Below are 27,566 nucleotides of genomic sequence, written 5' to 3' on the forward strand. Positions count from 1 at the left end.
TGCAAGCTGGGAAAAATCTGAGACAACATTCATTTTGTATGCTGGTAAAAATAAATATTGGGGTGAAAATCACAGAAGAATTGTGAGAAAACCATTACACACAGGTACAGACACTATATTATGAACTACACTAACTTTACAGCCCCTGTAACATAGTCAAATAAAAAATCCTGGAATACCCCTTTAAGAAATCTTGCACAGAAGCTTGATACAGTTCCTAAAATGTTTATTTAATATGTCTGACATGTAACATACCTCAAACAAATTAACTAAATTTATTATTGGCATATGTTCTTCCAGATCAAAAAAATGTAAATCAATGTTCCTCAATGTTAAAGAAAAAAACCTATGGAATCGCATAATAATTTGAGCTTCTAAAATAAATATCCTATTGCTACAGTATGTTTTTTTTAGCCTTATTTAAAGCCTTATTTCCAAAAATTTTATGTTCACACACTGTTAACCTGCTTTTTCTAATTTTGTTCCGAGATTTTAAATTCAAAATGTGGCTCAAAAAGATGTTTAACCCCTTAAGGACGCAGGACGTAAATGTACGTCCTGGTGAGGTGGTACTTAACGCACCAGGACGTACATTTACGTCCTGTGCATAACCGCGGGCATCGGAGCGATACCCGTGTCATGCGCGGCTGATCCCGGCTGCTGATCGCAGCCAGGGACCCGCCGGCAATGGCCGACGCCCGCGATCTCGCGGGCGCCTGCCATTAACCCCTCAGGTGCCGGGATCAATACAGATCCCGGCATCTGCGGCAGTGCGCGATTTGAATGAATGATCTGATCGCCCGCAGCGCTGCTGCGGGGATCCGATCATTCATAACGCCGCACGGAGGTCCCCTCTCCTTCCTCCGTCCGGCTTCCGGCGTCTCCTGCTCTGGTCTGTGATCGAGCAGACCAGAGCAGAAGATGACCGAAAACACTGATCTGTTCTATGTCCTATACATAGAACAGATCAGTATTAGCAATCATGGTATTGCTATGAATAGTCCCCTATGGGGACTATTCAAGTGTAAAAACAAAATGTAAAAAAATGTAAAAGTAAAAAAAAAGTGAAAAATCCTCTCCCCAATAAAAAAGTAAAACGTCAGTTTTTTCCTATTTTACCCCCAAAAAGCGACATATTTGGTATCGCCGCGTGTTTAAATGTCCGAACTATTAAAATAAAATGTTAAGTATCCCGTACGGTGAACAGCGTGAACGAAAAAAAAAAATAAGTCCAAAATTCCTACTTTTTTAATACATTTTATTAAAAAAAAATTATAAAAAATTAATTAAAAGTTTTCTATATGCAAATGTGGTATCAAAAAAAGTACAGATCATGGCGCAAAAAATGAGCGCCCATACCGCCGCTTATACGGAAAAATAAAAAAGTTAGAGGTCATCAAAATAAAGGGATTATAAACATACTAATTTGGTAAAAAAGTTTGTGATTTTTTTTAAGCGCAACAATAATATAAAAGTAATAATGGGTATCATTTTAATCGTATTGACCCTCAGAATAAAGAACACACGTCATTTTTACCATAAATTGTACGGCGTGAAAACGAAACCTTCCAAAATTAGCAAAATTGCGTTTTTCGTTTTAATTTCCCCACAAAAATAGTGTTTTTTGGTTGCGCCATACATTTTATGATATAATGAGTGATGTCATTACAAAGGACAACTGGTCGCGCAAAAAACAAGCCCTCATACTAGTCTGTGGATGAAAATATAAAAGAGTTATGATTTTTAGAAGGCGAGGAGGAAAAAATGAAAACGTAAAAATTAAATTGTCTGAGTCCTTAAGGCCAAAATGGGCTGAGTCCTTAAGGGGTTAAACAGCCTTAAAATGCCAATTTATCAGATTTTTTTTCCACATTAAAAGAGCTAAACACAAAAAGTAATGTAGCCAGCTGTATTTTCATCTGGAATCATTGTTTGCTGCCCAGAGATTCTGCCTGAGCTAGAATTAAAGTCATTTGAGATGTGGCCTCATGCGGAGTAGGTAGTGATGCTTGCTAAGCACCTACTTGTGATCTTTTATTTAGTTTTTTTCCAGAATGTGACTATTTCGTATAGTCCTTCATTCTTTTACTGAGTGAAATCTGATTATACTCTCCCTAGGACTTAAATTTATGTGTTAATTATAAGTGTCAATAAGACACAGCAATTACATCACAATGTTAAAAGAACGCCACAGGGAAAATGCAATGTTATGGCCGATACCAGCCATCACACATACGAGTGATCACTTAGTCAATAGAAGCTAATGTCATACTAGAGCTGTTAAACCTCTGTAGACCTTAATGAATTTACCCCAATGGGAGATGGTACACGATTACTAACATCAATTCTATTCCTATCTCCTGGAGGTAGATATTGAAGTATTGATCAAAATGTGTTGAGTTCTTTACATTCTTAGATAGTTGCTTAATTTTCTTTACTGTGATAGAATTCCCAATACTATTGCATGTACATATAAAGCCAAATATCCATGCTCAGAGAAGCTTATAGAAAAAATGTATTAGCCCCAGTATCAGTATTGCAGTGTCAACTCCCCTTGGCATTACAGCCTTGATTATTACAGCCGTGTAGATACTAAAACTTTAAGGTATCTCAACTACATATTAACTTCTCTAAATCTTTATCAGTTGTCAGCTCCTCTGACAGAATCAATATGGAGTCAGATAGTGGGCTACTAAGTGTTACATTTTATTCTCTAGGAAAGAGTATATTGCTAAGACCTATTGAAGTTACATAGATTTTGCAGTTATTGTCAAAGGTTTGTATTATTCTATATATTGTTTGTATTATTCTGGTTTGTCACACTATGTTAAAGAGGACCAATCAGTTCTCCTGACATGTCTGTTAAAAAAATTAAAAATAAATTAAAAAAAACTTGTATTTCCTTTGTTATAACAGTGCTGCAATTTTATTCTTCTGGGAATTGTAGAACCAAATTGGCAACTGGATGTTAAAGCTCCCAGTGAGTTAAGATGCTAGACTATAGAACCAGGTTTCACCTTTAGCAATCACCTTTACTGGTTTTTAACAATAGCCCCAGTACTCAAATGCCCCCATGACTCAATGTAGGGTTGAAAGTAGGGACCAATCAGCAGTTGCAAAGGTAATTCATACAGGTTTATATTAAATATCAAAAGCAAATTACAATTCACTGTTAGATGTCAGTTAACAATGGAAGTAATAGCCTTAAAGGGGGTTATAGTTTTGAAGGATGGCTCCGATAATGTGAAAACAACAAAACACAGGATATGTCTGACCAAAACAGGACCTGAAATCTTTATAGGTAGAACTCTATAGTATACCAGGGCAATTTCCAATACCAAATGCTAAAATCTACATAAGGTAGACTGGACAACACAGAGACAAACAGAAAGCTCATAGCAGCAAACAATCAATATTAGCAGCACTGAAAACCAGCTATTTCCACTGATATCCAGCTGTAGCTGAAGGTCCTGGCTGCTGATAGCAATCCATTGGTTATGAAGCGTGCTCAGCTCCTATGGGTGCTTTATACAACAGGAGTGGCACTAGGGTGCACAATTATGCCAGATGTCCTGAATGAGTTAAAGTGTTTCTGTCGTTTAATGAATCTTTTGACACATCACATAGACATGTCAAAAGTTTAGATTGCTCAGGTTTTCAGTGCTGAGAACCCCACCAATCGTTAGATATAGCTAAAGGATATAGCTAACGTGCACAGCAGTGCATTTTACTCCCCGGCTTAATCTGTCTGCAGAAGACAGGTTTCATCATAGTCTATGGAACCTATATCTTGCATTTTACAATGAGTCAGTGAGAGAAATGTGCTGCCATGCACTTTTCCTATCCATCAATAGGTGGGGGTCTCAGTACTGAGATCCCAACCAATCTAAACTTTTGACTGGCTGTGTAACATATCAAAAGTTTTAATAAATGACAGCACAATTTTAGTTTTTTTTTTTCCAATTTTGCTCTTATACCTTTAGTATTTACTAAGTATGTATTAAGTATTTACCAATGACTCATTTTATTCACCTATACAATATAGGAAATTGAGATACTTAAAAACATTATTTGTAGGGTGCAAAAAACTCAATTGTGTCACTGTTTTTGGGTTTGGTTTCAAAGGTATTCAATGTGTGGTAAGAATTAAAGTTAAAGTTATGTTTGCTTTAGTCAAATTTGTCAAATTAATACAATTAAGTAAATAGTAGTAGTCGGCACTTCTACCCTAGCAAATCCTTACTCCACGCAGAACCTCTCACAGTGAACTTAACTTGCACACAAAGTAGAACTCCTGACAGCTGGTCCTAGACCATAGAACGTGGTTTCAAAAGTCTAGAAGCACAGTTCCATAAATATCAGTTAAGTAAGGAAAAGGGCATCCCTCACCGTTCTATTACTCAAACGGAGGAGGGTCTGACGAAGTGTGCGGACGCACACGCAAACAGCTGATACCTGATATGTTGCTGACTTGTGGCCTCGTTCGTGTCTGCTCCCTATATTCCCTGCACCTTTGAAATAAAGAAGCAGTTTGACCACTAGAGCAGTGAGTGACGCCCTTTTCCTTACTTACCTGACAATAAATACTATATCGAGTTTTGTCCCTAAAGAACAGGAAAAACAAACAAACACAAAAAACAAACAAAAAAAACTACTGCAATGCATAGGGGTGGCAGGGTCAAATTTGGGTTGGAATTAGCCCCTACCTCTGTTTATCCTCTCTGATGCTGCAAGCTCTCTTCTTAAAATACCATCCGAGGGGGCTAAACACTGCCTGGCACCCTTGCATATGGTGTGAATTCAGCTCATGAGCTTTATCAATATGTACACTTACAGTATGTTACATGAAAATAAGGAGTTAAATAAATCTATTATTAGAATAGCAATGCTTATTACACTGAATTACATAATTCTAACAGTCTGTTAAAGCTATTCTTTCCAACACAGTTTTTTTTTTTTTGGCCCCACAAAATGTTGTATGAGCTGGCATATACTCACCACTTACTATATTTTATTTTTTTATTTTTATGCCAGTCCAGTTATGTACATGAACAATTTATTTGGCTAGGCAACCTCTTTAATAGAAATTGATGCACTGTACCAGCCATTTTTGGGATATTATATGATGGAATAAAATCCTATACAGTGCATTAAAAGCAAATACATCATTTTAGGACACCATTTAGATACGTGTTTATGTTGCTATGGTATATGCTGTACTTGAATTATTAATGATTAATGTTGGCAATTTCAGTGTTAAAATGGTAACTATCTTTTACTCCTCTAGGTCTTTATGCAGGCCCTGAAGCCTGGTTTCACTACCTTAAGGTATACTAGGCATATTTTATGAGTTTTCTTTCCAGTGTGCCTGCATTTTTACATTAGCAAATCATTATTTTACAACCTTATTTGCATTAAAGGCAAAGTTGAAAATAATTATATTTATTAAAGGGGCACTCCAGTAATAAATTTTTTTTTTTACTCCAAATCAACTGATTCAAGAAAGTTAAACCGATTTGTAAATGACTTCTATTAAAAAATGTTTAATCCTTCGTGTAATTGTCAGCTGCTGTATGCTCCCCAAGAAGTTGAGTTCTTTGTTGTTGTTCTTTTTAGTCTGACCACAGTGCTCTCTGCTGGCACCTCTGTCCATATTAGGAACTGTCCAAAGCAGGAGAGGTTTACTATGGGGATTTGCTCCTACTCTGGACTTTGCTCCTACTCTAGACTCTACTTACTGACATGGATAGAGGTGTCAGCAGAGAGCACTGTGGTCAGACTGGGAACAACTCTATTTCCTCTGTAGCATACAGCAGTTGATAAGTACTGGAAAGATTAAGATTTTTTAATAGAAATAATTTACTAATCTGTTTACCTTTCTGGCACCAGTTGATTTGAATTAAAAAAATAAAAAAATTTGCGCCACCAATTCATCTTTGTAATGACGTCAGTCATTTTACCCAAAAATCTACGGCAAAGCGGGAAAAAAAATAATTGTGCGACAAAATTGAAGAAAAAAACTCAATTTCGTAACTTTTGGGGGCTTCTGTTTCTACACAGTACATTTTTCGGTAAAAATGACACCTTATCTTTATTCTGTAGGCCCATACGATTAAAATGATACCCTACTTATAAAGGTTTGATTTTGTTGTACTTCTCGGCGATACCACATATATTTATTTTTACTTAATTTTTTTTTTAATCGTTAAAGGGGGGTGATTCAAAATTTTATTAGGGAAGGGGTTAAATGATCTTTAGTAACCTTTTTTTCACTTTTTTTTGCAGTGTTATAGCTCCCATAGGGTGCTATAACACTGCACACACTGATTTTTTTTACATTGATCAATGGTTTCTCATAGGAAACCATTGATCAATGATTCTGCCGCTTGACTGCTCATGCCTGGATCTCAGACACTGAGCGATCGTACACCAGGAGGCAGGTAAGGGGACCCTCCTCCTGTCCTATAGCTGTTCAGGACCCAGTGATTTCACTGTGGCGGACCCGAACAGCCCGCTGAGCTAATCGGCATCACTTTAGCTGTGCACTATTAACCCTTTAGATGCGGCATTCAAAGTTGATCGGCGTGTCTAAAAGGTTAATAGCGTGCAGCACTGCGATCAGTGCCGCACGCTATTAGCCATGCCATGGCCCCGCGTTATAGAACGGGAGCGGACTCAGACCGTACGGGTACGCCCTGGGTCCTTAAGGGGTTAATACCTAGAAAATAATGCTAGTTTACTAAAGAATGTAAAAAAGCTTTTCATTGAATAATGGTTAGTGTACTGCATGTGTGGAGTGGATGAGGGATAAGTGTCTGATCATGGGGAATCTGACGGATAGAGTATACATTTTCAAAGGCTGGATAACCCATTTTAAGGCTAATTCAACCTTTTTTAATTCTATCCACTGTATATAAAATAATGTAAGATGTAAAAAAAGAATAAATTAATAAATAAATACATAAATAACATTTAACGTGGCTGTCTCCTTAAGGCCCAAATGGCCTGTGACCTTAAAGGGTAAATAGAAAGGTTATGTCATCTATTTTCTGCCATGTTCTGTTCCGTTACCAGTTTTAGAGATATAAAAAGCCCATTTCCCTTGCTCCGCTATCCTTCTTGGAAATGTTGATCCCAAATATTGTACCTACCAGATTTTCTTTATGGTGTTCAATAGAGATGAGCGAACTTACAGTAAATTTGATTTGTCACAAACTTCTCGGCTCGGCAGTTGCTGACTTTAGCTTGCAAAAATTTGTTCAGCTTTCAGGTGCTTTGGTGGGCGGGAAAAGATGGATACAGTCCTAAGAAAGAGTCTCCTAGGACTGTATCCACCTTTTCCAGCCCACTGGAGCACCTGAAAGCTGAACTAATTTATACAAGCTAAAGTCAGCAACTGCTGAGCCAAGAAAATCGTGACAAATCAAATTCACTGTAAATTCGCTCATCTCTAGTGTTCAACATTTTACCGGACAAAATGGAGCTGCATCCTCTGCTATTTTGCTCAATGTTTAGGTTGGAGACTTCAAACAGAGCTTCTGAAAAAAGGTGTGAACCTTGCTTTATTCTGAAAATTGGCAGGTGTCGACTGACACCAAAGGCATCACCAAAACTTTGCTGCAGAGCAAAAAAAATGCTGTAAAAGGGCTGAGTGTGAATCCAGCTCTAAAGGGATATGCCCATTATGATTCCCACAGAAAATGTCATAAAGTTTGATTGATGTTTGTTCCACTACTCCGACTGTAAATTAGGAATCAGTCGCCTGACATGCCTGGTCGGGGGCTGCCAGCTACTGCATTCAGGTAGATAATGGATGGAGAGGGGGTCTTACATGTTTGAAAGCCCATTCACTTCCAAGTGAAGTTACAAACAACATCATGTGATTTTCAAAATTGACAGCAGATGATTTTCAAAATTGACATAGCTAATAGGTATCTACCAATTCTGCATGTCTCTATGTTCAACAAAATATGTTTTTTATTTATTTATTACATTTTTTTGACCAAAAATAACATTATCACAATAAGACAATAGGGTATAAGGAAATTTTTGTTAAAAGACAGCATCTGCTTGCCATTGTATGTTGCTGCTCGGCTTTCAGTTGGCTATTGGAATATTAGACTGTAAACTTGTGGAATATGTATTTTCCTCATGATAAGAAATAAAAGACAGATTCACACCGGAACCGCTTTTTCTATGAAATGTATTGTTCCTTTCATTGCCTTATGAATATTTTATAGATAAATAAAATGGGTAATTTCACTGTTTCTGAATGTTGTATGTATACTTATAAAAGTGAACAGGTTGGTTGTATAAACCATTACTCATTTAAAGGCTTGCATTGCTCATGTTGGCCACCTTACTGTATTCTACGAAACAAGACTATTCTCTGCAACTATTTGGAGATTGCTCTTAAATTCCCCCTCTGTAATAATTTTAATATTTATTGCCTCAATTTAGAAGCTTGTCAGAGGAAATAGAGATTTTATGTCATCTAGATAGCAAGATTTGTTTTCACCATTTAAACCATTACCAACTCATGATAAAAAAAAAAATTACTTTGTCTTATAAAGTCAAACAATAAAGGCAATCCTCCTTTATGTGGACTGTAAATACTTTATACTCACGTTTTAATGTGGCCCTATGAAATGTTTTATTTGAAGTCCAATGAATTAATGTCCTTAATTGTTTTAACAGATAGAAATGAAATTTGAAGTGATTGTTGATCAAGGTGAAACAGAGATCACTGCATTCTCCGATCAATTTTTACACACACATTTAAAATGCATAGAGCTTAAGAGACTAGCTAGAGTCCAGAAGCAGGGCAGTCACGTGCTTTATTCTAAAAGCCAACAACTTCAAGGAGTTACCAATGGCAAAAGCTTAACTGTTTCTTGTCATTTGCCAAGTTAAATTAAAGGGGATCTCCATCTTTAAAAAAAAATACAAATTAGAAACAGTCCCCAAATAAAAAATCTAAGTAATTAATGAATAATTAAAAATAACAAACTAATACCTACCTTCCTCTAAGTTTCCACACTGATCCCTGTTCTGCCTCTGGTCGGCGCTATGGTGTTACTTCAATTGCTGACATCATGTGACCACTACAGCCAATCAGTGGCCACAGCGTTCACACTCCATGCTCCTGGTATCATGGCTCCCATCATTGAGAGGTGATGCCAGCAGTACGGACTGTGACTGAAATGGGTTAAAGTATGGCTTCACTCATGCATGTTTTGTTTTCTGATTTGCAACTGAAATTCATTAAAATTGAACTTAGTTTACTTCCCTTTCTATTAGCTTTTTAATCCATCATCCAATGACCTAATTGCTAAAAAAAAATTATAATAAATAAATAAATAAAAATGACATAACCTGTAAAAACTGAAGATGAATATGATCAGGTCTTGTTAACAATTACCTATCACTACTTCTGGAATGAAAAGATATTTCTGGTGATCCAGTACACCATAGAGATTAATTTTATAATCCTTGATGTCACAATTTCAGAATCCAACACATTATCAACATCAATTAGAATAAAAAATAGCTTTTAATTGAGATATACTAAAATTAATATATAAACACAGTACGCATATAGAGCACAAAACATAAGGGGGGTAGAGGTAACAGGTGAAACCCTAATTAATTCCCTACCTAAATAGATTCCTAACAACTAAGTGAAGGACAAGGGTTAGGGGGACAATTACAATATGTACAATTGGTACAAAAATATATCAACCTCTCTGGCCAACGCGTTTCTCTCCCAGGTTGAGGGGAGTTCATCAGGGATGAGAGGATAATATTCACAATTCAATTAGTGCACAACAAATGCAAAATCATATACAAAAGATGCAAAAACCAATAATGACAATAAATAGATGATAATACATAGGTCCGGGTCCGTCAGTAATAAGTACCGGTCATATATGTGAGTCTGTTAGTGTCTGGTCAAGTACATACACATACATTATCATAGCAGAAGGATGGCATTTAGAATATTACTATGCAATGTTAGTAAAGTAATAATAGATTGACTCCAGAGAGAGAAGATGATGTTCTGTTCAAGATACACGCAGATACACCCCTGTGTAGGATGATGGTATTCAATTAAGACCACCAACAGAACACTCTGTTCCTGATATTAAAGCAGATTTCAATTTAACAGACTCCTAAAAGTAATGCCAGTTGTTACGCCGAGCGCTCCGGGTCCCCGCTCCTCCCCGGAGCGCTCGCTACACTCTCTCCGCTGCAGCGCTCCGGTCAGATCCACTGACCCGGGGCGCTGCGATTCTGCTGCCAGCCGGGATGCGATTCACGATGCGGGTAGCGCCCGCTCGCGATGCGCACCCCGGCTCCCGTACCTGACTCGCTCTCCCTCGGTCCTGTCCCGGCGCGCGCGGCCCCGCTCCCTAGGGCGCGCGCGCGCCGGGTCTTTGCGATTTAAAGGGCCACTGCGCCGCTGATTGGCGCAGTGATTCCAATTAGTGTCTTCACCTGTGCACTTCCCTATATCACCTCACTTCCCCTGCACTTCCCTGCCGGATCTTGTTGCCATTGTGCCAGTGAAAGCGTTCCTTGTATGTTCCTAGCCTGTGTTCCAGACCTCCTGCCGTTGCCCCTGACTACGATCCTTGCTGCCTGCCCCGACCTTCTGCTACGTCCGACCTTGCTTCTGTCTACTCCCTTGTACCGCGCCTATCTTCAGCAGCCAGAGAGGTTGAGCCGTTGCTAGTGGATACGACCTGGTCACTACCGCCGCAGCAAGACCATCCCGCTTTGCGGCGGGCTCTGGTGAAAACCAGTAGTGACTTAGAACCGATCCACTAGCACGGTCCACGCCAATCCCTCTCTGGCACAGAGGATCCACTACCCGCCAGCCGGCATCGTGACAGTAGATCCGGCCATGGATCCCGCTGAAGTTCCTCTGCCAGTTGTCGCTGACCTCACCACGGTGGTCGCCCAGCAGTCACAACAGATAGCGCAACAAGGCCAACAGCTGTCTCAACTGACCGTTATGCTACAACAGTTACTACCACAGCTTCAGCAGTCATCTCCTCCGCCAGCTCCTGCACCTCCTCCGCAGCGAGTGGCCGCTCCTGGGCTACGCCTATCCTTGCCGGATAAATTTGATGGGGACTCTAAGTTTTGCCGTGGCTTTCTTTCCCAATGTTCCCTGCATCTGGAGATGATGTCGGACCTGTTTCCCACTGAAAGGTCTAAGGTGGCTTTCGTAGTCAGCCTTCTGTCCGGAAAAGCCCTGTCATGGGCCACACCGCTCTGGGACCGCAATGATCCTGTCACTGCCTCTGTACACTCCTTCTTCTCGGAAGTCCGAAGTGTCTTTGAGGAACCTGCCCGAGCCTCTTCTGCTGAGACTGCCCTGTTGAACCTGGTCCAGGGTAATTCTTCCGTTGGCGAGTATGCCGTACAATTCCGTACTCTTGCTTCAGAATTGTCCTGGAATAATGAGGCCCTCTGCGCGACCTTTAAAAAAGGCCTATCCAGCAACATTAAAGATGTTCTGGCCGCACGAGAAATTCCTGCTAATCTACATGAACTTATTCACCTAGCCACTCGCATTGACATGCGTTTTTCCGAAAGGCGTCAGGAGCTCCGCCAAGATATGGACTCTGTTCGCACGAGGCGTTTCTTCTCCTCGGCTCCTCTCTCCTCTGGTCCCCTGCAATCTGTTCCTGTGCCTCCCGCCGTGGAGGCTATGCAGGTCGACCGGTCTCGCCTGACACCTCAAGAGAGGACACGACGCCGCATGGAGAACCTCTGCCTGTACTGTGCTAGTACCGAACACTTCCTGAGGGATTGTCCTATCCGTCCTCCCCGCCTGGAAAGACGTCCGCTGACTCCGCACGAAGGAGAGACAGTCCTTGATGTCTACTCTGCTTCTCCACGTCTTACTGTGCCTGTGCGGATGTCTGCCTCTGCCTTCTCCTTCTCTACCGTGGCCTTCTTGGACTCTGGATCTGCAGGAAATTTTATTTTGGCCTCTCTCGTCAACAGGTTCAACATCCCAGTGACCAGTCTCGCCAGACCCCTTTACATCAATTGTGTAAACAATGAAAGATTGGACTGTACCATACGCTTCCGCACGGAGCCCCTTCTAATGAGCATCGGATCTCATCACGAGAGGATTGAACTTTTGGTCCTCCCCAATTGCACCTCGGAAATTCTCCTTGGACTTCCCTGGCTTCAACTTCATTCCCCAACCCTGGATTGGTCCACTGGGGAGATCAAGAGTTGGGGGCCCTCTTGTTCCAAGGACTGTCTAAGACCGGTTCCCAGTAACACTTGCCGTGACTCAGTGGTTCCCTCAGTAACCGGTCTCCCTAAGGCCTATATGGACTTCGCGGATGTTTTCTGCAAAAAACAAGCTGAGACTCTACCTCCTCACAGGCCTTATGATTGCCCTATCGACCTCCTCCCGGGTACTACTCCACCCCGGGGCAGAATTTATCCTCTCTCTGCCCCAGAGACTCTTGCCATGTCTGAGTATGTCCAGGAAAATTTAAAAAAGGGCTTTATCCGTAAATCCTCCTCTCCTGCCGGAGCTGGATTTTTCTTTGTGTCCAAAAAAGATGGCTCCCTACGTCCTTGCATTGACTACCGCGGTCTTAATAAAATCACGGTTAAGAACCGCTACCCCCTACCCCTCATCTCTGAACTCTTTGATCGCCTCCAAGGTGCCCACATCTTTACTAAATTGGACTTAAGAGGCGCCTATAACCTCATCCGCATCAGAGAGGGGGATGAGTGGAAAACGGCGTTTAACACCAGAGATGGACACTTTGAGTATCTGGTCATGCCCTTTGGCCTGTGCAACGCCCCTGCTGTCTTCCAAGACTTTGTCAATGAAATTTTTCGTGATCTGTTATACTCCTGTGTTGTTGTATATCTGGACGATATCCTAATTTTTTCTGCCAATCTAGAAGAACACCGCCAGCATGTCCGTATGGTTCTTCAGAGACTTCGTGACAATCAACTCTATGCCAAAATTGAGAAATGTCTGTTTGAATGCCAATCTCTTCCTTTTCTAGGATATTTGGTCTCTGGCCAGGGACTACAAATGGATCCAGACAAACTCTCTGCCGTCTTAGATTGGCCACGCCCCTCCGGACTCCGTGCTATCCAACGCTTTTTGGGGTTCGCCAATTATTACAGGCAATTTATTCCACATTTTTCTACCGTTGTGGCTCCTATCGTGGCTTTAACCAAAAAAAATGCCGATCCCAAGTCGTGGCCTCCTCAAGCGGAAGACGCCTTTAAACGACTCAAGTCTGCCTTTTCTTCGGCTCCCGTGCTCTCCAGACCTGACCCTTCCAAACCCTTCCTATTGGAGGTTGATGCCTCCTCAGTGGGAGCTGGAGCTGTTCTTTTACAAAAAAATTCTTCCGGGCATGCTGTCACTTGTGGTTTTTTTTCTAGGACCTTCTCTCCGGCGGAGAGGAACTACTCCATCGGGGATCGAGAGCTTCTAGCCATTAAATTAGCACTTGAGGAATGGAGGCATCTGCTGGAGGGATCAAGATTTCCAGTTATTATTTACACCGACCACAAGAACCTCTCCTACCTCCAGTCTGCCCAACGGCTGAATCCTCGCCAGGCCCGGTGGTCTCTGTTCTTTGCCCGATTTAATTTTGAGATTCACTTTCGTCCTGCCGATAAGAACATTAGGGCCGATGCTCTCTCTCGTTCCTCGGATGCCTCAGAAGTTGAACTCTCTCCGCAACACATCATTCCACCTGACTGCCTGATCTCCACTTCTCCAGCCTCCATCAGGCAAACTCCTCCAGGAAAGACCTTTGTTTCTCCACGCCAACGCCTCGGAATCCTCAAATGGGGCCACTCCTCCCATCTCGCTGGTCATGGGGGCATCAAGAAATCTGTGCAACTCATCTCCCGCTTCTATTGGTGGCCGACTCTGGAGACGGATGTTGTGGACTTTGTGCGAGCCTGCACTATCTGTGCCCGGGATAAGACTCCTCGCCAGAAGCCCGCTGGTTTTCTTCATCCCCTGCCTGTCCCCGAACAGCCTTGGTCTCTGATTGGTATGGATTTTATTACTGATTTACCCCCTTCCCGTGGCAACACTGTTATTTGGGTGGTCGTTGATCGATTCTCCAAAATGGCACATTTCATCCCTCTTCCTGGTCTTCCTTCAGCGCCTCAGTTGGCTAAACAATTTTTTGTACACATTTTTCGTCTTCACGGGTTGCCTACGCAGATCGTCTCGGATAGAGGCGTCCAATTTGTGTCTAAATTCTGGAGGGCTCTCTGTAAACAACTCAAGATTAAATTAAATTTTTCTTCTGCATATCATCCCCAGTCCAATGGACAAGTAGAAAGAATTAACCAAGTCTTGGGTGATTATTTGCGACATTTTGTTTCCTCCCGCCAGGATGACTGGGCAGATCTCCTTCCATGGGCCGAATTCTCGTATAACTTCAGAGTCTCTGAATCTTCCTCCAAATCCCCATTTTTCGTGGTGTACGGCCGTCACCCTCTTCCCCCCCTCCCTACCCCCTTGCCCTCTGGTCTGCCCGCTGTGGATGAAATTTCTCGTGACCTTTCCATTATATGGAGAGAGACCCAAAATTCTCTCTTACAGGCTTCTTCACGCATGAAGAGGTTCGCGGATAAGAAAAGAAGAGCTCCTCCCGTTTTTTCCCCTGGAGACAAGGTATGGCTCTCCGCTAAATATGTCCGCTTCCGTGTCCCTAGCTACAAGTTGGGACCACGCTATCTTGGTCCTTTCAAAATTTTGTGTCAAATTAATCCTGTCTCTTACAAACTTCTTCTTCCTCCTTCTCTTCGTATCCCTAATGCCTTTCACGTCTCTCTTCTTAAACCACTCATCCTCAACCGTTTTTCTCCCAAATCTGTTCCTCCCACTCCTGTTTCCGGCTCCTCGGACATCTTCTCTGTCAAAGAGATCTTAGCCTCTAAAAAGGTCAGAGGGAAAACTTTTTTTTTAGTGGACTGGGAGGGTTGTGGTCCTGAAGAGAGATCCTGGGAACCTGAGGACAACATCCTAGATAAAAGTCTGCTCCTCAGGTTCTCAGGCCCTAAAAAGAGGGGGAGACCCAAGGGGGGGGGTACTGTTACGCCGAGCGCTCCGGGTCCCCGCTCCTCCCCGGAGCGCTCGCTACACTCTCTCCGCTGCAGCGCTCCGGTCAGATCCACTGACCCGGGGCGCTGCGATTCTGCTGCCAGCCGGGATGCGATTCACGATGCGGGTAGCGCCCGCTCGCGATGCGCACCCCGGCTCCCGTACCTGACTCGCTCTCCCTCGGTCCTGTCCCGGCGCGCGCGGCCCCGCTCCCTAGGGCGCGCGCGCGCCGGGTCTTTGCGATTTAAAGGGCCACTGCGCCGCTGATTGGCGCAGTGATTCCAATTAGTGTCTTCACCTGTGCACTTCCCTATATCACCTCACTTCCCCTGCACTTCCCTGCCGGATCTTGTTGCCATTGTGCCAGTGAAAGCGTTCCTTGTATGTTCCTAGCCTGTGTTCCAGACCTCCTGCCGTTGCCCCTGACTACGATCCTTGCTGCCTGCCCCGACCTTCTGCTACGTCCGACCTTGCTTCTGTCTACTCCCTTGTACCGCGCCTATCTTCAGCAGCCAGAGAGGTTGAGCCGTTGCTAGTGGATACGACCTGGTCACTACCGCCGCAGCAAGACCATCCCGCTTTGCGGCGGGCTCTGGTGAAAACCAGTAGTGACTTAGAACCGATCCACTAGCACGGTCCACGCCAATCCCTCTCTGGCACAGAGGATCCACTACCCGCCAGCCGGCATCGTGACACCAGTTATGTAGAGGATGTGATGATATTAATGTGGTCAGGCAATGATGTACTTCCACAGGGTAGGTCAAGTACTAATAGTCACAATTGGGACCAAATCTCATAAGGCAGGTATGGGTGGATAACCACTAAATAGAAGTAGTCCAAATGGTTCAAAAGACGAATAGATAATAGATAGCCCAGACCTGATACTTGTGGATGAAAAGCCTGGACCACGTTGACCGGCGTCCAACGTGGTCCAGGCTTTTCATCCACAAGTATCAGGTCTGGGCTATCTATTATCTATTCGTCTTTTGAACCATTTGGACTACTTCTATTTAGTGGTTATCCACCCATACCTGCCTTATGAGATTTTGGTCCCAATTGTGACTATTAGTACTTGACCTACCCTGTGGAAGTACATCATTGCCTGACCACATTAATATCATCACATCCTATACATAACTGGCATTACTTTTAGGCGTCTGTTAAATTGAAATCTGCTTTAATATCAGGAACAGAGTGTTCTGTTGGTGGTCTTAATTGAATACCATCATCCTACATAGGGGTGTATCTGCGTGTATCTTGAACAGAACATCATCTTCTCTCTCTGGAGTCAATCTATTATTACTTTACTAACATTGCATAGTAATATTCTAAATGCCATCCTTCTGCTATGATAATGTATGTGTATGTACTTGACCAGACACTAACAGACTCACATATATGACCGGTACTTATTACTGACGGACCCGGACCTATGTATTATCATCTATTTATTGTCATTATTGGTTTTTGCATCTTTTGTATATGATTTTGCATTTGTTGTGCACTAATTGAATTGTGAATATTATCCTCTCATCCCTGATGAACTCCCCTCAACCTGGGAGAGAAACGCGTTGGCCAGAGAGGTTGATATATTTTTGTACCAATTGTACATATTGTAATTGTCCCCCTAACCCTTGTCCTTCACTTAGTTGTTAGGAATCTATTTAGGTAGGGAATTAATTAGGGTTTCACCTGTTACCTCTACCCCCCTTATGTTTTGTGCTCTATATGCGTACTGTGTTTATATATTAATTTTAGTATATCTCAATTAAAAGCTATTTTTTATTCTAATTGATGTTGATAATGTGTTGGATTCTTGTTAACAATTAGAATAAAAAATAGGGAAATACTTAGCAACTTATTTATTATAATTTTTATATCTAAAAAACACAAATATTAAAATATAATTGTGACCATATCTGAAATAAACTTGAGGTGAATGTCCTGGTTTAATGCCTATTTTGTGGTGATTAATTTCTTAATTTATAATTGTAGCAGTTGGGGCTCCATTTTCTGAAACAGAGCAAGAATCAACTATTTGGTCATTGTATGGCCGTGTTATTGGTTGCACTGTTGCCGATTCAGTGGTGGCGTACACAGGACAGTGTTTCTTTTTGTGTGGTTCTGTAAGAAAAATGTAAGGACAGTGACCAAGTTTCTGTAGCATAATACAATGTTTTGCAATATGGTGGGAAGGGTGGTTGGCTGGTATTGTTTGTGGACAGGTCAGGTTTGTGTGCCAGGCCTGCCTTTTATCCCAGTTTGGTCCTGGGGAAGTGTGCTGTGGCCTATACACTCCTTGCCCCCTGTACTTTGCGTGCCCCGAGGCATTGTAACAGCAGCACCACACATGTATCTTCTCGATTGTCATCTCGGTTGCTACATTTTATAAACTACCAACAAAAATGATACCTTGTCCTGTTATGGTAAAGGTGGTCTGTATATATCTTCCAGGGGCCTGTCTACTAAATGGAACACTCACACTGCCCCAAACCCCCACTGCCCTTTACATACATGTACTGTGGAGAAAAGGGTCCATGATAAAGGATAAAAAGTTTGTCTCCTCTATATAGGTTTGTGGTATCCCGGTAAAGTATAGTATACCGTACCTTGTATGGTGGTCCCCAAATTCAGAGTTACTTCATTCCAGTAGGGTCCTCCTGGTGGGACAGCCCCTAGTCACATCTTCCTTCTTTAATTTTGTGATGTTTATATGTATATTTAATTGTACATTTAATGGTCAATCTAGTGTTGCAGGACCTTAAGTCACATGACTAATATTAATTCTATAAAGGTATGTTAAAGGACCTTCCTAGGTCACGTGTGTGGTCACATGTTTAGACCATAATTCCTTGTAAAGTGATTGACAGATGGTATGGGCCAAAGAGACCAAGGCCAGCCCCTGCCCAAATAAGGGAGCTGCCAGCCAATCCTCGCTCTCTTGGGTTCCGGACTAGCAGAGAGTAGAGGTCCATGCAACTTTCAAAGACAAGACCAGGCCGAAGCCTGATAATACCAAACCGTGAGTTAAAATACAACTCCCCGCTAAAGTTCGCGTGACTGCTGGACCTAAACTCAATCCCCTAAATCCAGAGGAACAGCGCATACAAATCTCCTGAGCTTAAAACTCACAAGGTCCCAACTAACTGTCAGGATCGTCATAGACTCTGATTGTACAAAGACTGTTCCTGTTTGTTTCTGCATAAAACCTGCAGTAAAAGTTCCGACAGTTTTCTGAAACCTCCGGTTGTGGACAAACATTTATTATACCTCCCTATCGCTCTTTGGACGGGTGGCGATAGGACAAGCATATACAGAGGAGCCCTCACCCTGCCATCACAAAAGTTAAGAGTTAAACCAGCACCCTTTAGTTACTGCACAGCTACACCCCATATACCCTACACCCCCACAAGCTTACCACATAGCTTTTTGGCGTCTTACGAACAGGAATACGGGTGTGTGCCTACAGCTGTTGCCACCATTTACAGAGTACTCCCCCTATGTAAAAGACTTTATTCATGTGCTGTAAATCACCATTCATGTGTACGGAACTGTGTGTGTGGTGTTGCGTGCATGGAGGGCATGCGAAAAGTAAGGGGGAGTCAAAGTTTTATTGGCTGCGCCACGACCCACACCTGGGTCTGGCTACCAAGTAAATGTGTCGCAGCCAAAGGGGAACTTAGATTCACTGCTGTTGTTTCCTTAGGGTCCGGAAGTCAGGGCTGCACCGATGACGTCCTTCCGGCCGGCGGCCATTTTGGAGAAGCCCATTATAAAAGGAGCCCTGCACAGTGACCTCTTCAGTCTGCACGAGGAAGAGATGGAGTGTACAGATATGGCGGAGAGCAGCGTTCCATGCGGTGAGAGTTCCAAGATGGCATCAGAGCAGAGGAAAGTTGTTGCGGTCGCAGCCCAACTATTCCAGGACCTTGCCGACCGTCTGCAGCAGTTATCGTTGGATCCGGAGGGGGCCTGCAATCTTCTCCCGTTGCCCGACTATGACGACGACTGGCCGGACACCCCTCCAGGAGAATTTGCTGGGACAGCTGGAGCATTTTCACCGGTGAGACTGTCCCCTCACCACCGTACATGGGGTTCGTGAGCTGAGATCCCGACAAAGGAATCTTCTGTAAGTACCCCACCAGAAGCTGCCTTTTCTTCCTCCTCCAGCCCTGAACCAGAAGTACCCCTGTCTGATTTAAATTTGCTGAGTGCACGACCGCTCTCGCCACGTTTGCCTAAATGGACATTCGGGGACGAACCAGAGTTGATTCAATATATGCATGATGTTCTTCAACCCCTGCCTGGGAAGCCACTCCCACCGGTTTCCACAGTACAGAGGGAAAGGACCCGTCAGGAGGCCAAAATGGTCGAATTGATGGCAAAACTAAAGGCCCGACACAGAGAACTTAATGCCTCAAAGCATGTTCATCTGCCCTATGAGGAAAGGATCCGCTACCAACAAAATACCAAGGAATTGGAAGCACTCTTCATCCGTATGTGGGACTTTCCCCGTGAAGGGGAAAAGCCTTTAGAGTGCCGCCGTGCCACGGTGGCCAAGTTCGACAAGGTCAGAGGTTATGGTACCCTCATTGATTGCCAAACTGGCTATAACATTCTCGTAAACCGTCGAGCTGTCCAAAGGCCTTACATCGACAAGAAGTTCCATTCATTGGAGGTGGGTGAAATAGTTGAATATACACCTGGCCAGGGTCTGCGAGAAGAATGGGCTGCAGCAGTCACCAGCCCTGCAGCCCCTACACAACTTCCTTTCCAGTATTTCCCCCGATGAAGATTGGGAGCTGGACCCCTTCCAGCTGAGGTCGAAATGGCCTGCTCCTGTTGCTTCCCCCGAAGAGCCTACAGAGAGGGATATCTCTGTTTTCAGCAAAGTGCCCAGGCCTACTCCTACCAAAGAGGTGAGGCCTAAACTGCGGGCACCAACAGCCGTGCCTAAGCCTACTCCCAGCCCGGAGGTTTGGCCTGCCCATCAGGCACCAACAAAAGTGCCGCAGCCTACTCCTACTGAGGAGGTTTGGCCGGACCAACCGGCACCAACAATTCTACCACTGGCATCCTCAGCAGCGGCCATTAATTATATGGTCAATGTTAACCCTACAGTGTCCCACTCTACCCTCTCTAATATGGTGTGGGACACCAACGCCAACCCCTTGCCCAGTTCTGAAGTCAAGAGGGGTAGGGTTTCTGCAAGAGGAGTTGGACGACATCGAAAGAGCTTCTTTTAAAGAGTTGACCTTCATGTTTAATCTTAATTTTGTCTGCACAGACTGTTGAAATTATTTAAGGAGGCACCTAGCAGAACTTTGCTAAGACAGTTCTAGTTATCCATGCAACCACCAAGTTTGTGCCTGACCCTTGGGTCAAGAGACTCCTAACCCTTAGGAGATTTGCAAGTGTATGCTCGGCTAAATGTGGTAGCCGTGTCATATGGACTCCTAGTGCAGGTGGACTGAAGATCCTTGCGCGTCTATTCAAATGTATATAACCTAATAGTAATTAGTGTTGCTCTCGAATATTCGCAATTCAAATTTTAATCGCGAATATCGCATATTCGCGAATTCGCGAATATGACGAATATAGCACTATATATTCGTAATTATGAATATTCGTTTTTTTTCATATGCAAAGTTTTTTGCGTATAAGCGAAAATATATGCGCATATTCGCGAATATTGAGTCCTCCCTTATTTAATGGTATAGGGAACTATAACTGGGGCATTAACTCTGTGATTGTTTGCCCATTGAAACCAATAGGCACATTGTGGTCTATGGGGATCTCATGGCATGTAAAACGTTAAGCTAAGCAGGACTGTCTCGGCAACGCAGTGGATGGGAGACCACAATGGGTTTGAGTCCCGGGGTGGGACAGAGTTTTACAGTGATGTGGTTTAACTTTACTTTCCTGAAAAAGCTGCTGAGTTGCCCATAGCAACCAATCAGACCGCTTCTTTCATTTTTCACAAGGCCTCTGCAAAATGAAAGAAGCAATCTGATTGGTTGCTATGGGCAACTCAAAAACTTTTCCTGGAAAAGTTTCTAAGTTGCCCATAGCAACCAGATTGCTTCCTTCATTTTTCAGAGGCCTTTTAAAAAATGAAAGAAGCAATCTGATTGGTTGCTATGGGCAACTGCACAACTCTTCCTCTACACTGGTTTTGATGAATCTCCCCCATAGAGGGAGATTTATCAAAACCTGTCCAGAGGAAAAGTTTCTGAGTTGCCCATAGCAACCAATCAGATCGCTTCTTTAATTTTTCACAAGGCCTCTGCAAAATGAAAGAAGCTATCTGATTGGTTGCTATGGGCAACTAATCAGCTTTTTCTGGAAAAGTTTTTGAGTTGCCCATAGCAACCAGATTGCTTCCTTCATTTTTCAGAGGCCTTTTCAAAAATGAAAGAAGCAATCTGATTGGTTGCTATGGGCAACTCAGCTGCTTTTCCAGGAAAGTAAAGTTAAACCACATCACTGTAACACTCTGTCCCACCCCAGGACTCGAACCCGTGGTGGTCTCCCATCCCATTGCCCTGCTGAGACAGTCCTGCTTAGCGTTTTACACGGTGTAAGATCCACATAGCCCACAATGGGCCTATTGGTTTCAATGGGCAAAAAAATCACGGAGTTAATGCACCAGTCACAGTTCCCTATACCATTAAAGAAGGGAGGACTCAATAGTCGCGAATATGCGCATATGCGGAAAAACAGGGTAGAGGAAGAGTTGTGCAGTTGCCCATAGCAACCAATCAGATTGCATCCTTAATTTTTGAAAAGGACTCTGAAAAATGAAAGAAGCGATCTGATTGATTGCTATGGGCAACTCAGAAACTTTTCCTCTGGACAGGTTTTGATAAATCTCCCTCTATGGGGGAGATTCATCAAAACCAGTGTAGAGGAAGAGTTGTGCAGTTGCCCATAGCAACCAATCAGATTGCTTCCTTCATTTTTGAAAAGGCCTCTGAAGAATGAAGGAAGTAGTCTGGTTGCTATGGGCAACTCAGAAACTTTTCCAGGAAAAGTTTTTGAGTTGCCCATAGCAACCAATCAGATCGCTTCTTTAATTTTGCAGTGGCCTTGTAAAAAATGAAAAAGCAATCTGATTGGTTGCTATGGGCAACTCAGCAACGTTTCCAAAGGATAGAGGATAAGATGTTAGATCGCCGCGGTCCCGCTGCGGCACACGCCATCATTACTGCACAGAGCGAGTTCGCTCTGTGCGTAATGACGGGCGATACAGGGGCCGGAGCAGCGTGACATTATGACTCCGCCCCTCATGACATCACGGCCCGTCCCCTTAATGCAAGTCTATGGCAGGGGGCGTGATGACCGCCACGCCCCCTTCCCATAGACTTGCAAAAAACGAATATAACGAATATGCGAATTTTGCAAATATATGACGAATATTAGTCCATATATTCGCGAAATATTGCAAATTCGAATATGGCCTATGCCGCTCATCACTAATAGTAATATATTATTTCCTTGCCTAATTGCACTTATCAGGTGAATGCACCTGAAACTTGTTGTAATCTTAATAAATGTTGTTCTCAAGTTGAACCAGAAGTAAAGTGGTTCTCGTACATGAAAAAATTTTGCTTCTGCACGTGTACATGAAAAAATAAATAGGTGTTGTAGTAGTTGTAAGTAGGTGGCTCTCTCAGCTCCTCTGAGAGTAACATTCCTGTCACCCCTCACTAACACCTTCTCAAAGGTCTACTCAGGGTAATCTACCCTTAAGATACCAAGATTGACTTTCAAATAATTAATGTACACATAGTACACCAAATAATCACTTTAGTGTACCTACCTCCCTCTAACTCAGTACACCAAGTAAAAAAATATCTCACATTCTAAGTAACCAAATAAACTAAACTTTAAGGGATTGTAGCCTATGCCATTATTCAATTCCTGCCACTGTTATGTACACTAACTTTCTTCTCTTTACGTGTTCAGGATGCTCTTCCTGGCCAGAAGGCGCTCTGTAAGCCTTAGTGTATATACGTATTCAAAAAGGTAACCTAGGCAAGGTTTATCTGTTCAGTTCTAGGGATAAGTGCGTGTAGCCAATGGACCCTAGTAGCTAGTTATTGGTAGACAGCCACTGGCAAGCCAATATAACTTCAGTGTACTAGACAGGTAACAAATGTGGTAAATAAAAATGTCAAGTGAGATTTATAATGTGTAGTATATAATGTTTCTAGTCAGTCAAGAGAAAAAAAAGTAAAGTAAGTAAAAGTGTTAAGATGTATCTAATGTCTTATAATTTCATCCTTTTACTAAATTTGTGAACAGCATAATCCTGTTCATGAGTTTATCAATACTTATGTTTGTACATAAAAAAGTAATGTATAATTGTGATCACCTAAAACATAAAAGAAAAAAATAAGACTCATTTCTTCAGAGCTTGCAGGGACATTTATTATGCGCAAAGACTCTCTTGTTTTTTTTATATATATATATATTTTTTTATTCTTTATAACATTATAAAAGTTTACACAAAACCAACTTTTCCATCAAAAAGAAAATGATATCCCCAAACCCACCCAACAATATCCATTAATCAACCTTTAAAATCAATTCTACTTTAATCTTCCCATTACAATATTCCTTATTTAACTTACTACTTGAGGCCTGCAGTCCTCCCTGCGCCTTCCTCCCTCCCTCACCCCACCTCCCCCCTCCTAACTGTCTTTTGTCGCTTTCCCTACTGTTCACACCCTTTCCACCCCTATGTCATCCCCTATTTCTATTACCTTAGCAACAGGAGTGAATAAATTAAGAAATAAATCAATTAATCAGAGGCACAGATTTGGGGGTACCAACCCCCCATAAAGAGATAGGATCAGGGAGAGGAGGGAGGTAGGAGGAGAAGAGGAAAATAAAAAAAACACATACATCACTCTCATCACCTCTTGGTTTTTTAATATTTTTCCTTTTATTATTTTCCTTTTTACCTCTTATTTTTTCCTACCCATTTCTCCCCCTGACTTGCCTGCCCTAGGCTGCCCCTTTTACTGGTTGCAGCCTCTGGCCGACTACCCCCCAACCTTCCAGGGCGGTATTTAACTCACCCTGGACTGTCAGGGTGGCGAGGAATCATAGGTATTTGAGGCTATTTAGTTCTTTGAATTCCACATTCCTCTTCCTTCTACAACTATCAACCGGGGGCTGATTCTAACGGCGTATGCGGCGTGGAAGATCACGGAGGTCCCCAGCGGCGGGACCCCCGCGATCAGGAATCTTATCCCCTATCCTTTGGATAGGGGATAAAATGTCTTAGCGTCAGAGTACCCCTTTAAACTTTTCTTTCAGAAGCATTCATTATAAATAAAAAGGGTAGATTGTAAAGATTATATCTTTATAAACATACAAACAAGCACTCATAAATATATTATGGTAATTGGCCCTTTAAGCATTTTAGGCCACACAGGAACATCTCCCATGGGTACTGAAATGACTATAAATTATGTCTTAGAGGTGGCTGTGATGTGCAGTTTGAAGTAGTTCTGGCAGCACAAGGTTACCAATAGGACACTTTTTACAGAACAATAAATGCTGAAAGAAATCTAAATTCTTTGAAGATGATAAAGATCAGGGGAAGAGCGTTTAAGAAGCACAAAAAGCGTTGAATATATACAATTGCACGAATGACATCACTTCAGCTTTTATTCTCCTCTGTACAATAAGGAGTCATTTATCATCCTTATCGCTGAGCCAAGTAAGCAAAGGTGCATGTTTGGAATTCAATTTTGTACGCACGGATGGGATTTCTGTCCTTAAGGTGAAAATCTCTCCAATATTCAATTAGCTTCTATGTGATCTGCTTGCTTGTACATTATTTTAGCTTATATTTTTAGTGTACAGTATGAAAGGGAATCTTTATAATAGAGTAGAATCTGCCAATGTTACCCCATACATTGTACAAATTGTTAATCTACAAGTCTTTAAAGGAGCACATCTTTTGTCCTGACTTGTAAGGAAATAATAATGGTGATCGTTTTTTCACATGATGAAAAAGAACAGACTTTGTTTGTGTACAAGGTTGTTTTTCTTTACTGCTGTATTTTTGTTATAAAATTTTTAAGCATTTATTTATTTTTATTATTTTACAAATAATGTTAGACGAAAATTAATATAATGAAATATAAAAGGCAATGCAATCATTTTGGTGCAATTCATGCATCCTTGGCTTTTTGTTTATTTTAATTATTTTTTTTTAAACAATTGTTTATTTTAATTATTTTAAAACCAAAAAATGTTTTTATTTTATTTTGCTTTTAACATATCATATTATATTATTTAACAAACTATATACATAAAAAAATGACAGGACAATACACGTAAAAATGCATACATTAAGAAATGGCATAGAACAAACAAAAACACTTTAAGGTTAGGGTCACACATTTTGCTACGTATTTTGCTACGAATTTTCCGCAGCTGATTTTGCTACCCATTGAAGTCAATGGGAAGAAAAATATGCAGCAGCAAACATGCAGCAAATTATGGCACGTGTGACCCTACTTTAAGGGCATGTTCACACATGCGGATTTTCTGCTGCAGATCTGCTGTAGCAGATTTTGCTACCCATTGAAGTCAATGGGCAGCAAAATCTGCAGAATGAAATCTGCAGCAGATCTGCAGCAAAAATATGCAAGTGTGAACCTACCCTTAAGGGTACATTTACATGTTCATATTTTTTGCTGCAGATCTGGTTCAGATTTTGGGGCTCATTGATTTCAATGGGTAGCGAAATCTGCTACAGCAAATCTGCAGCAGATCTACAGGAGAAAATATGCATGTTTGAACGTACCATTAGGCCAGGTTCAAACGGCAGAATTTCTGCGCTGAATTCTGCACAGAATTCAGCATGAAAATTCAGTGTGAATTTATAGCCAATTCACTTCAATAAAATTCCTGTAGCAGATATTCTGCTGGGTGAATGGGACAGCAGAATCCCATTGAAATGTATTGACTATAAATTAATGCAGAATTCTTGTGCAGAATTCAGTGCAGAAATTCTACCGTTTGTGAACATGACAGACACATATATCACATAATCAGATCTACATGTCAAATGATGGCTTATTTTCCATGTGATTTCCATAGTCGAGTGTCTAAGGCTGGGTTCACACAGCAGAATTTCTGGGCAGAATTGCTATGGGGATGGCAATGCAGTCCACCCGGTCCAAATGCCGCCGGGTCAATCTCCAGCAGAAATTCTGCCCGGAGATTCTGCAGTGTTAACCCAGCCTATCACCTTTCACAATCAATTTACAATTTTCACACTGCAACAGCCTGTTTTTAACTATGTGGCCTTATTACTCCTAATTCAAGACACATCAGTCCAGACAAATTTATCCCTCAAATTAGGGGCTCTTTTGTACACCAATATTGGGTGTACTGTCAGCTCATGGATATCTTAACCAAATAGTTAGTCATATCACAAAGATAATATTTTGCCCTAACTGCTCCACAAAGATCGACAAGTGGCTGGTGATGGACCCCTGACCCGAAACAATGGGTCTACTAGGGGGGTCCACCAGCGACTTTTGCATCTTTGGGAGCAAATACAGAAGAGGGGTAATAGGATGAGGTTCCAGTTAGTAGTTGTACAAGTTTTTGTCAATTATATTATTAGTTAAATCGGTATCAAGGACAGTTTTGATCCTCTGACTAATTACATGAACTGGGTCTCTGCCCAGCCTAAAATATGTAGAAGTATTATTTAATCGGTGTTCAGCCTCCGGGATATATTTTCCCAGATCTATGACCACAATGGCTCCACACTATTTTTGACTAGAAAGGATCCCTAGGGGACGTTATTCCTAACCCTGAGATAGCGCTTATTCATCTGACACTGATTACAGCGCTAAAATTCGAGTTGATATCCAAATAGTATGCCTTTGATTTGATCCTGCTGAACATTGAGTTTAGAGATGAGCAAACTTTTGAAAAATTTGATTCGTCCGATTTGCCAAATTTTTCGAAAAAATGTGTTTCGATCCAAATTTATTTGCGCCAAATCTATATTAAAAACAGCTATTTATGGACTACAGAGAGCCTTAATAGGGGTGTAGAACACTTTGCTTTGTTTTAACATGCATATAGAGTGTGCTGGGGTAGGGAAATAATACTGTTATTCAGAATGACATGCAGATTACAGGCATTGCTTTTAGAATCACTGCCGCAGAGCGGCACAATGACAGAGCCTGGAGGTGGCATCAATATGAGGAGACCATATAGTGGCTGAATGACACAGCATGGAGGTGTTGGATGCATGAGGAGACCATATAGTGGCTGAATGACACAACTTGGATGTTGCTGAAGCAGGAGGAGATCATATAGTGGCTGAATGACAGTGTGGAGGTGTTAGCAGCATGAGGATACCATATAATGGCTGAATGACACAGCCTGGAGGTGTTGG

The sequence above is a fragment of the Hyla sarda genome, chromosome 3 (assembly GCF_029499605.1).
Source record: "Hyla sarda isolate aHylSar1 chromosome 3, aHylSar1.hap1, whole genome shotgun sequence".
NCBI lineage: Eukaryota > Metazoa > Chordata > Amphibia > Anura > Hylidae > Hyla > Hyla sarda.